Here is a 12646-nt window from a genome sequence, read left to right on the forward strand (position 1 = left end):
CTAAATTATTTGTTCGCCGAGTTGATGATCGTCACTGTCAAAAATTTCCTCAGTAGTGGTGAAATTAAACTAAACTTAATCATTTATAACCACATGACCCATCACCTTTTCACTTCATTAATTCACTGAACCATATTTATTTTTCTGTGCCAATGTATAAAGTTTATGTTTATGCCAAAACAAATTGGTCGGTACCGTTTTTCAAGGGAGGACTGAAAGAAGTCCTTGGAGATGAAGACGTCCCTGGAGATAAGAAGTCCATGGCCCTCTGTCTCCATCCTGATCCATTGTCTCATTCTCTGGTGTTTTTATTGCCTCCAGAGCTGATTGAAGAGGCTCACTCTCATCGCTTGAGTTATCTGAATTTTCCAGATCAACTTTTTCTAAAGGTTAAATGAAAATAAAACACCGCCAGTGCATTTAATAATTAAAAAATAATAATCAATTATTATATTTCAGATCATCCTAATAAAATTTACACTCTTACCTTCAGGGTCAATTTCAATATCATCAAGTGTTTGGCCTTTATAATGTGAAACAGTTCCATTCTCCAGTGCCAAAAGCAATTTGCTCATCTTAGCAAGCTGAAGTGTTCCCTGAGGCAAGCGGTAATACTGCCTGTGCACACATATGTCATGACCCAGAAAGTCTGCTAGTTGATCTGCTTCATTTTCTTGAAGATTAAGCACCTGCGACATTGTTGCGATATGTTTTCGGAGCCTTGTTAATGTTAAGATTTCAGGGTGTTTTGCTCCACTCTCCTTTGCAAACATTTGGATACAGTCTCTTTCTCGATAGGCAGATAAAGCTCCTGGTCTAGCAAACAGGTAAATGTTCTCTTTGGGGACGCCACAAGATTCACGAGTTTTCACAAGGAGCTCCATTGCAGAGACCATTGATGGTTTTAGGAGAATAGGAACTCCTCTCCCTCGTTTTCCACGGATTTCTTCTCTGGTGAAGAAATCACACATTTTTTTCTCAAGTGAGGTCAGACAAGCAGCCATGTCCATATTGATTTCTGACATTTTTCTGTCTTTAAAGGTGGACACCTCCATTCTTGATACCTCTCCTTCTCTTCTTCTGTTAAAAATGATCACTTGAGCAAGTGTCACTTTGGCAAGCATTGCATAGCTGTATGGAGTTGGAGTCAACCTCAGCATTCTTTCAGCACCACTTTTAACAGTCTCCATATGGCGATCCAAGCATTTGACATGATCTGTTAAAGGTAAAATCTGTGGTGCATTCCACTTAGACTCCTTCATGGTTGTTGTTGCACCTCTGGTGATCAGTCCCTTCCATCTAAAATTTTTTGATAGCCTTAAATTCTCTGGCAAATTGCACAAGGCTTAAGTCTCTGTCTTCTGAGGACAAATTGTCAGTCTCTACAAGCTCACAGATAATTCCCAGATTGTTGCCAATTTTTAGAGCTAAGGTAGGTTTCTGGAACGTATTTCTTTCAGGACTGTGCCCAGCCACCTCTTTCACTGCAGATATCAAATGGTTGACGTTTGCAGGAGAAATCGGTTCCTCTGCGTTTTGAATGGGGATATTCTTCTGAGCTATAAGCAGCAGTCGCCCAAGTTCCCTAAGCCTTTGCCTTATGTAGTCATGTCTGTTCTTTTTTGAACCATTTAGATCATAAAGGTGCTGTCCAAACTGAAGAAGAAGTTGGTCATTTTGGATTAATTGAGTTACCTCGTCATATTTCATGCAGGAAATCACAGTTTTCAAGCCCTCTCCAATGTCACGAGCAACAGCAGTTTTCAGTGCACATTTGGATCGAACCCACTGCTTCCCACTCTGGGAGTCTTCTTCACTTTCTTTCTTTGCTGGGCATCTTCTGATGTGCTTCCACAGTGTTTTCTTAGAATAGAGTCCCTGGCAGTGATAACAATGAATGTAATTAATGCCCTCTGTGGATTTCTTTGGTCTATAGCAGGCCTGTAGCTCACCAGCCCCCCTCTTCACAACACTGGCATTATGGACAAAATTTACACATCTTCTAAGGATGTTCAACCTATTGCGTCTCTCTCTTGAATTTTTGGGATGTTGAAATGCACGAGCAACCTCTTCCTTATTTTTATGTACAGTCTCCAGATGTCGTGCAATTTTTGATGTAGGTTGGAGACAACACAAACAATAGTTTCTCTTATCATACACACAGCAACTTCCAGACTTTGAAGGTGGTAACACTTTGAGTCCGAAATCTGTTCAGTTCTGCTTTTCTTTGGTGTACTTTCATTGCTATTTGTTGCACTGTGGGACGATAGCTTTCTCTTCCTTGGAGTTTTTGAGATCCTCTTCTTAAAAGTTGTGGCACCATTGCCTTTATTTAAAATTTCTGAATAATTATCTAGTTTTCGTGGAGATAAATCGGGGAAGGCAGAGACTTCTGTGCAGTTGGATAAAGAGGTCCATCTTCATCTAGCTGAGAGGAACTTCCTTCAGTGTCTGGAACATAATCAGCATCACTATAGTCTGTGTGTTCGGATTCATCAGAAGACGTTTCTGTATATGTTGAGACCTTGGGGGAAAAAATAACATCTCTTTAAGATTTAAGACATGATAGAAGTATTTTTTTTGACAGATTAAAAGTTAGAGCCATTTAAAGATAAATAAAACATGTATATTAAACATTTTCCACCTGTTTTTGTCTTGAGGACCTCTTTTTTGAGTATTCAACGAAGCAATTCTCAGATGCTGGTTGAAGTAATGATGTTGTGGCAACTATAGGAGGAACTGCAGCCTTAAAGGATGGACAAAAAACAAAAACTGAGTTTCTAAAAGTATCATATTATTACAATATCTTTTTGATATCTATAAAACCAAATAAGGAAATATTAAACTGTAAAAGTAATACTGGTTATAGCATAAAATTCAACACTGGAATCACTGGTTTGAGGATATACATTTGAAAAAAAATGTCATTTAGAATATAAGGTTGCATAGGGTATTTTTTAAGAGGGATATGAAAATTAATATTAAAACAAACCTAAACTGCACAGCAGTGTACTTGTTTAAATTCAAAGACTTGTTACCAATATTTCAGCTACCTTCTGCGCATCTTCCAGAGTTTCCCTGGTCCTCTCCAAGGAGAAATCATCAGAATAATGTAGTGGCTATGAAGATACAGAAATTTATTATATAGCAGACATATTTAACAATAATAAACAATCTTTGTGTTTTCAATTACACAGTACTTCTATGGACAGAACTTTGTTAAATTAGTTAGGTAATAAATGTATTGCGGGTATAAGAAAAAGCATCATGTAAACAAATGACAGCCTAACAGTAACTGTTATGCTTATTGTAGCTGTTAGCTAAAACCACTAATTTAGCTTAGTTTGCCCTGGGTTCAGCTTTGACAAATATGATCGACTGTTATTATTATTAGGCCTCACACTTATAACTTTTGGGGACGTTTCTAACACAAATACACTCTGCTTTAACTTAAATGAGGACAGTAAATGGCAAACTGAACTAAGGCTACTCCTAAGATACTGATGAGAATGTAACACTTACCTGAAGGCAGTGTTCAAGATCGCCGGTTTGGTTGCTGATCTCATAGGTAGATTTATCCTGAAAACAGAGACATGACTTCACTTACAACTACAAAAACATCACCAACTACAGTCATCATTAGGCCTCACACTTATAACTTTTGGGGACGTTTCTAACACAAATACACTCTGCTTTAACCTAAGTGAGGACAGTAAATGGCAAACTGAACTAAGGCTACTCATTAGATACTGATGAGAACATAACACTTACCTGAGTGCAGTGTTCAAGATCGCCGGTTTGGTTGCTGATCTCAAGAGTAGACTTATCCTGAAAACAGAGACATGACTTCACTTACAACTACAAAAACATCACCAACTACAGTCATAATTAGGCCTCACACTTATAACTTTTGGGGACGGTTCTAACACAAATACACTCTGCTTTAACCCTTTAAGACCTACCATCGAACCAAGTCTGCCAGAGCTTATATTATATTTTTACATGTTGTAGAGCCATTTTTGGGAGCATTTCAAGTTGCTATACATCAATACAACCATTATAGCCTAAATTGTAAAATTATGTATTAAGTGCATAGTAATTACATAAATTGCAAAAAAGTGCAATAAACTACAAAAAAATTTAAAATCGTTTTTGTTTTTTTAACATATATTTCTAGTTAGAGAAATTTAAGAGGCTTATCCCTCAAAACTGTAAATACAAAAAAGTTGCACAAAATAGTTTCCCACCACAGGAAATTTATTTTGAGTGTCTTCATAGTTTTATTTTTGAAATACACCAATTTTTATATACTGCAGGAAAAACGAAAATAAATATTATAGTGCAAATTTGCAAAAAAGCAGCATATGCATCAAAATAAACTATTTCCAGCAGTGCAATTTTAGTTCTAAGCATCCCAGAAACGATACAGAAAAACTTTTTTACTTCCAGGAGGTGGAAACAGAAAAAAAGATCAGTAAATTATTGGTGTATCCTTGGTTGAGTCATCAGAAGGTTTGAAGTCCATCAGCTAGGGAACCTGCTTACCATGTGCAGACAGAACCCAGGTCAGGTCTTCAGATACACGGGCCTGTATAATAAACACACTTGTCAATAGAAATTTGTACTTAGTAGTCAGTATAATCTTTTAATAATATAAGTTTGCATATGGTAGTGATAGGATGTGCGATCCTTAATAGTCTGCAAAGGCTTTGTGTGCATTCCAGAGTGCTCTGGCATTCACACCCACATCCTGGGAGCATGGGAGAGGTCACTTGAGATTGAGGCTGTTGCCAAGACCCAGGTGTATGTTCGACGAACCCATTAAGGTGAAGGTGGAAGGGTTGAGGTCCAGACAGGCGGTCACTATGAGAGCCAGATTAACTGATAAGAAGGGAGTGGTGTTCAGCTCCTCTGCCACCTACAGGGCTGATGGCAGTGGGGAGGTCGACCTGAACAGAGATCCCTCACTTGGTGGGACCTACGTTGGAGTAGAACCTATGGGTCTCATGTGGTCCATGAGGCCAGACACCATGCACAAATTGTTTCAAAAGACAAAGTCTCTGGAGCCTCAGTTGGTGAATTTTTCTGTGCACGAGGAGGAAGGCAGGATACTGGCAGAAGAGACAAATGAGAGGGTTCTGATTGGAGATGGGGTCAGTCGGGTTCCTGTCAAAGAGGGGAACATTAGTGGAGTCCTGTTCACTCCTCCAGGTACTGCAGTTGTTCCAAGCTTTCTCTCTTTATTTTAATTAAATGACAGCCCGATGAGTGTTTCTGAACACTTCTGAACACCTGGGTCTTTGACCCAATGTTTTGGGTTTCTTGTGGATTTATGATTGTTTCCTTTGCTGTAAGAAATGATTTTAGCTTTTTACAGTGTAGTCCTGAGTTTAGTTCTTTTTACCCTGAGTTTATCTTTAATCCTGGTTCATAATTTCTTGTTTGTTATTGTTAGGTTCCTTTTTCCTCCTTGTCTTGTCCCTTATTTACCTATCGTTTCAGTAGTCTCTCTTTATCCCTTCTGTCTTTGTCAAGTTTATGTGTATTGGTCTTTGTCTCTATGTTTGTTTCCTCATCTCTGTGATATATCTTCCTCTGTCCATCACTCGAGCTCACTCTCTTTTAGCTCTGTCATGTCTGCTGTCATCAAGTTGTGTGACGTAGGCTATGTCTCAGTTCAGGGGATGCATCCTTTGGAGGCCGCATTTGCAGGCCGATTACATCACAGCGACGCAATGAAGGCTGTCCCAATTCAAAGGCTTTTTCCAAATGCGGCTGACAAATGCATCCTTCATTTCCCCGAATTTGAAGGATGGGTTGGGTGTATCCTTCGTGGCCTAACCTATCCCAGAATTCATAGCGCATAACAGCAAGTTCCCATTTCCAACAATGGTGGCACCTGTGTAGCTGTAATATCATTACTATTACTCTTTGCAATACTGTATTAATTAAATTAGTATTTATAACATTTTTATAATAATATAAAAATAATTTTCAAATGGGGCAATGGCAGAGGAGCACGGCTAAAGAGTTTGAAATATTACTCTTTCTGGGTCACAAAATAAACTTTTAACATATTTTCAAGCGAGAACTTCAAATATCTGCTCGGTTTATCAAGACATCACATATTTGCAAAAGTGCTCCGATGTTTTCAGAGACGTCTGTTACCCACTAGCTCGATAGCTGACGAGGTGGTCAAGGCTCACTAGAGCCAGCGAGAACACTGAACTCCCAGCACAATCGTTTCAGACCCTGTGTCTTCTGCTACTCAGGTTAAACATGATATATAAGTCAGTTAGATAACTTAATGTTATTGTTTGGCTTTTTTCAGTATTTTATTTGTTCCCAAGTAAATCTGTTCGGCTGAGATTAACGTTACAGTTTTCATACAGCTGAATAAACGTCAAACAGAAAACTGATTAAATAGAAGTTTGAGATGGTAGAGAATTTACTCTAATATCATTGTTATATTTTATATAGCAAGGAGCAGACTGCTGAGTTTATTAAGCTTCACCAAGACAGCAGTGGCACAAATCTGAAAGCTAGACCATCCCACTTCACAGCCTCGCACTTCCGGCCTTCTCAGTCTTCAGAGGACCTGGCCCACGTAGACCATGAAGGCCGGGTCCTCCAAAGGATGCAGCCCCTGAATTGAGACACAGCTGTAGTCGCATCTCAATGTGTTTTCAGTTGTATTTAGATAGTCATTGTCTCATGTGCTTGGTGTTCAGTTTTGCATCCACTGTCTAATCATTTAGATTATGCCCAGTGTTGTTTCCCAGGTGTTCCCGCTTGTTATCCTGTGTATTTAGGTCCTCAGTTTCCTTTGTTCGTTGTCACGTCATCAGTTTTCATTTCAGTCCATCTGTCAACTAGTTTAAAGTTCAAAGGGTGTCAAGCTTTTATTCACTTATGGCTGTAACTGCTGTCTTTCTATTGTTCTTTTATTTAGTCACACAATAAAGTGACAGAGATTAGAGCTTAAGGAAAACTAGAAATTAAAAATGAAAAAGGTTTTTTTTTTCATTGACAGAAGAAAATTTTGTGTCTACTATGTTCCAGGAGAAGGTCTGTTTCCCGCTGTCTTGGATATATCTACATTGAGATCTGAGACAAGAGCCAGTCTACTGGCTAACAAAGGCTTTGTCGTCCTCTCTATATGTGTGATGGAAGCCAAATCTGAAATTATGCAAAAGATTCATCTGGACCACTTTAAGGAAGCAATGGATTTCTTAAAACAGCAACCTAAGGTGAGTTATTTTAATGAGCACTCGTAAGGACTGAAGAAGTTTTGCCTTTTCCAGAAACATGTATTTGTTTCTTTTTTGTGGACCCTGAAATTCAGCTGCTGGATTCCTCCAGCTAATAGGGTCCCCAATGCTCTTAATAAGGAAAAAATAAGGAAAAAATAAAATAAGATAAAACGGTCACATTCTGAGAACATTTCTCATTTTATTTTGTTTAGAGATTTGGATAAGTGAATTAGTTTCTCCAAACAGAAAGCTGCAGCCAGCCCAGCACAGAACTCAAATATGGGGAATTGGTCTGGCTAAGCTAACAATAAAATCAACCTACCTGTTTCTCAAAATCTCAGTAATTATTTTCTATAATCTTTTTGGTTGAACTTAAAATATGAACAATTTCATTTTTTTCTACAAAAATTAGGTTTACTACAGTAGATCAGCTTAATTGGTATCTAAAAGAATAAAGTCCAGGTACATAGCAAAAATAACTATGAACTTTATTGTTTTATTTAATTAAATATGATAATTTAAAGAATATCACATACAAAATATATTATTATGAATGTTTGACTCTTTTATTTCTAAATGAACCCTTTCATCCATAGTGGTCACTACAGTGAACAGCTATTCAAAGGCAGTTTTCTTGTATTTGTGTCAGTGTTGTTGGTATACTTGCACATAAACCACTACATTGGACACTGATGTGTCACTCCATACCCTGCCACCCACTGGTCGTTTAATGTTACTATAGATATATGACTGTCATGCATGAATTATGACAACCTCAATCAGGATTTTTTCTCAAATATTTGTATTCATTTTTTTATGCCTAAAGATGAATAGAAACACTCAATAAAAAAAATCCTGATTGAGATTGTCATAATTTATGCATGAAAGGGTTAATTTTGCCACCAAAGGTTTGTCTTCACTAGCAATGATGCCTTATCCATTTCATTTGCAGGGATAATGAATGGTCACACTCTCAAAGTGCATAAAAGGTTTAACAAATAAAGTCAGTACTTAGTTTGAAGTGTTTCTATAAATTTTATCAGCTTTAGTTTGTGTTATTTCACAGGTGGGCAGTAAAGGAGTTGGCATAGTAGCAAGATCAAAGGCAGCAGACCTTGCACTCTCACTTGCTACCTTTGTGCCAGGTGTCGAGGCGCAGTATGCATCAATGGCTGCAGTGCCAATGTGGCGATTCCTCTCTATTACAAGAAACAGAAGATTCTCTCACCATTAGGGTATGACTGCAGTAAGTTGGTTCCCACTGAGTCAGGTGCCAGTATTGGAAAGTATGTTTGTGAAGACCCGCTAGCAGAGAAGAACAAGGGCAGCCTCATCCCCATTGAACGAGCAAAGGCTCATTTCCTCTTTGTGGCTGGAGAGGATGACCTCTGCTGGGACAGCAAGGCATACATGGACCAGATGGTGGAGAGACTGAAGCGTCATGGAAAGGAGAACTTTGAGAGTGTGTCTTACCCTGGAGCTGGACACTTCCTGGAGCCACCTTATAAACCCTTTTGCCCTTCTTCTGCACATGGAGTTCTTAGGTATTTATTCTCATGGGGAGGTGAACCCAAGGCACACGCAGCAGCTGAGGTCCACCTGTGGAAGAAGATCCAGGAGTTCTTCAGAACTCACCTGAGTTGTGATGCTGGACAGACTAAAACCAAGTTATAAAAGAAAAAAATAATTATAAAAACTGAGTAACAGAAAAATAAATAACATCAAATTAATTTACGACAACTTGTTAAAAATGTGTGATTCGTAGAAGAGCCATGATTTGTATGAGTATCTTCCCACTTATCTTCCAAGCTTCACTGTTTCTCTGTGTTTGCCTCAGTTTGTCCCTCCCTCAGCTGTCAATTTGTTTGTTCCTTCACTAAGTATCCTCACGTCTCTTCCTGTTGTTGTTGTTGTTAACGGTTTTATTCTTCACAGACTTTTGTTTGGACTTCTCTGGAGCATCATTTGTAGATTCATCTGCTTTCCCTGTGCACTATTCTTGAAAGCAGGTTCAACAAGCTCCAAGTCCAACAATTAACTCCGAGTTACTTAACTCAGCATTAATTCTGTTTACTCTGCATCTGACTATAAGCAGTAGACTTTGATGTAAAACATGCAAATATTGCTCTAAATGAATCAAAAAGGGGGTCGGGAGGGGATAAAATTCCTATAAGGTGAGATGTTATTTCAAAGAAAATGGTGCCCTCCCTGTACAACTGTTATTTTTAGTTGTGATTCTGTCTGTCTTGTTATAATGTTACAAGTGGCTCTGGCTTGAAAAAAGTAAGATCTAGATCAACTTTTTTACTTCCAGGAGGTGGAAACAGAAAAAAAGATCAGTAAATTATGTCTGTGAAGGTTCTCAGTCATCCAGGTCATCGTATCGGCTATCCGAAATGGGCGTTTTTAAAGTCAGCAAAGAGGCACAGAAAAGAAGATCAGACACCAGCGAGGGAGGATAAGAAGGACAGGCGCAACAACATTGTCATCCCCTATGTAGCCGGTGTATCAGAGAAACTCAGGAGGGTTTTCTCCAAGCATGACATCCCGGTATACTTCAGACCCAGCAACACACTCAGACAAAAACTGGTTCACCCGAAAGACAAAACGCCAAAACACAGACTTAACAATGTGGTGTATGCCGTACAGTGCAGCGAGGAATGCCCAGACCTCTACATTGGAGAGACCAAACAGCCACTTCACAAGCGCATGGCACAACACAGAAGAGCGACCTCCACAGGACAAGACTCAGCGGTCCATCTGCATCTTAAGGATAAAGGACACTCTTTCGAGGATGCCAATGTTCACATTTTGGACAGAGAGGACAGATGGTTTGAAAGAGGAGAGAAAGAAGCCATCTATGTCCACTGTGAGCGACCATCTTTGAACAGAGGCGGTGGTTTACGACACCAACTCTCTGCCATCTATAATCCAGTTTTGAGATCCCTTCCCAGACGCCTTAACGCCCACTCACACCCTGGGCCATCTGACCTCAGGAATTCGCATGATAAGGTGGGGCCAGGTTTCACAATGAACTCACCCGAAACTCTGGCTGATTGGGACCCACACCCAGTTCCACACCTTGGCTCAGGCGATTAGAGGATCATCAGGGGGTCCTTTTGTCCCTCTGTGGGGGGACACTCCCACTAGGGTTATATCTGGGACTCCCCACCATTTGACCTTAGAAGTGAAGAAGCCTCTCGGATGAGAGGTGAAACGTCTTCAAGTAACTTAAAGAAGTCCAGACGCTTTTCTTTGCAAGCTCCTTTGATCAGTAAATTATTGGTGTATCCTTGGTTGAGTCATTAGAAGGTTTGAAGTCCATCAGCTAGGGAACCTGCTTACCATGTGCAGACAGAACCCAGGTCAGGTCTTTAGATACACCGGGCCTGTATAATAAACATACTTGTCAATAGAAAATTGTACTTAGTAGTCAGTATAATCTTTTAATAATATAAGTTTGCATATGGTAGTGATAGGATGTGCGATCCTTAATAGTCTGCAAAGGCTTTGTGTGCATTCCAGAGTGCTCTGGCATTCACACCCACATCCCGGGAGCATGGGAGAGGTCTCTTGACAACACTAGTTGTATCCAGGTAGTAGTTAAATACTTTCTGCAATATGATTTTTTTTAAAGTCCTTTGCTTCAAAAATGTTAAAACATTAAAATTACTTTCTTTGTTTAAAAGACATCCAGTTTAAGGTCAAGTTTATATATATACATATAGCAGATTTCCAACAGTCCATGCTGCACAAAGTGCTAACAATGTAAAATGCCACTAAAATGAATAAAATGCACAACAATGATGAAGGAAAATCTAAAATAGAAAAAAATACAGTGCCACTAAATATATTTTATTTAAGAAAGAAAATTTAGCAATTGTTGCAAGAAGACCTAGAATTTCGATTACCTTAAGTCTAAATCTGTCAGAGGCACATATAAGACTTCTCTAGAAACATGTTTGATTTGCAGAAACAGATAAAAGGAATCAGCTTTCCTGACCTTCTGTTCCTACAGTATAATGGTTAAAATCATGAAGGCCAAAATAAGTTAATATTCAGAATTGAAGACATTTGTCCTCATTCTTACTTCCTTATCATTTTCTTGCTTTCCTTGCTTCCATCATCATCACATCTAACAACTTCTTGCTCACTATCTGCATCACAAACATACCATATATAAGAATGAAGAATATTGGTCTGATCTTAAGCTGCTTAAAGCCTCATACCACTTTCCACCTTTAATGGCACAAACCACATCAGGGTGGGAGGTGTGGGATGTGGGGTTTGTAGGCTAAAAAGGAGCTGATGGTCAGTCTCAGTCAGTGACAGAGCTGTAATTTGACAGTGTGACATGGAATGATAGGATGTCCCTGGCACAGAAACCTTTGTCATGTTGACCTGGCTGCACTAACCCTCTTTCTAATGGTGTGAAGAAGATCACTTACTGGTATCGCTCAACTTCACCTACAAGTGCAGGCTCTTTTCAAAAATAATGAAAAAAACAAAAACCTGAGTGTTTTGTACCATTGTACGATCAATGTAAGCTGAATAAATCTGGCCAAAGATCTTCCTGTTGTTGTTATTATATATAATATATATATATATATATATATATATAATGTGTTAAGCCAACACATTGCCAGTCTCCCTCATTGCATTGTTCCTTTTGTTCTTCCAATTTTCTTCTTCCAATCATAAGGCTCTAATGACAGTTTTTTTCTGATGACATATTAGAAATACGTGAGTCACAGCTTCTTTATTTGTCCTTCCAGTCACATTGCTGGCTTGATTTCATCCATGATCTATTAACTGATCTTACTCTTGACCATTCCTATTTCATTGCTTTGCACGTAGAAGTTGGTGCAATTTTAGTTTTCATTAGTTCACTTTCACTGTGTGTAAACTTCACCTTTCACTCTTGCTGCTTTCCTTTGCCCACAAATCACACCTATTAGTGAGTTAATCAATAACAGGTGCTGTTGTTGAGTGATGCTGATTTTGTTTTGTAACCATGGTTAGAACTTGTTATTAACTTGGTTATTATTATGTCCTCGAAATATAAAATTTTGGAAACAGACATGGAAAAATATAAATAGATTATCCAAAATGCTTTACAGGCTTACAGGCATTCAATTTCAAAGCGTGGCAAGTAGTAATATCGATACACTATTCCCTCTGCCACCTAACCCATCCCACCCCTTATCCTCTCAACCCCATTTGATAAACAGCACTTCAACTGTAAGAGTGATCCGGTGAAGCTAAAAATTCCTCTCAATAAATAAGAGCACTACTGAGGGTAGTTATGTGTCTTGGACTTCAACTGTGATCAAGTTTTTTTCATGACTTAACCACCGAGGAAGCTTTCTGGCTGTTTTTCTATCTTTTTTTTT

General features: G+C 38.8%; 1 protein-coding gene and 1 pseudogene across 5 annotated transcripts in view; both read left to right on the top strand.

Moving 5' to 3' along the window:
- Positions 1–12646, top strand: part of LOC148103660 (acyl-coenzyme A thioesterase 2, mitochondrial-like) — a 139268-nt gene that overhangs the window by 103969 nt on the left and 22653 nt on the right. The window lies entirely within an intron of this gene.
- LOC148103665 (acyl-coenzyme A thioesterase 1-like) lies at positions 4547–11821 on the top strand (annotated as a pseudogene). The gene is made up of 4 exons (XR_015718669.1): positions 4547–4570; positions 4725–5211; positions 7063–7250; positions 8320–11821. The product of XR_015718669.1 is annotated as an acyl-coenzyme A thioesterase 1-like (transcript).

Source organism: Neolamprologus brichardi, chromosome 3 (genome assembly GCF_056152115.1).
Source record: "Neolamprologus brichardi isolate AB-2024 chromosome 3, ASM5615211v1, whole genome shotgun sequence".
NCBI lineage: Eukaryota > Metazoa > Chordata > Actinopteri > Cichliformes > Cichlidae > Neolamprologus > Neolamprologus brichardi.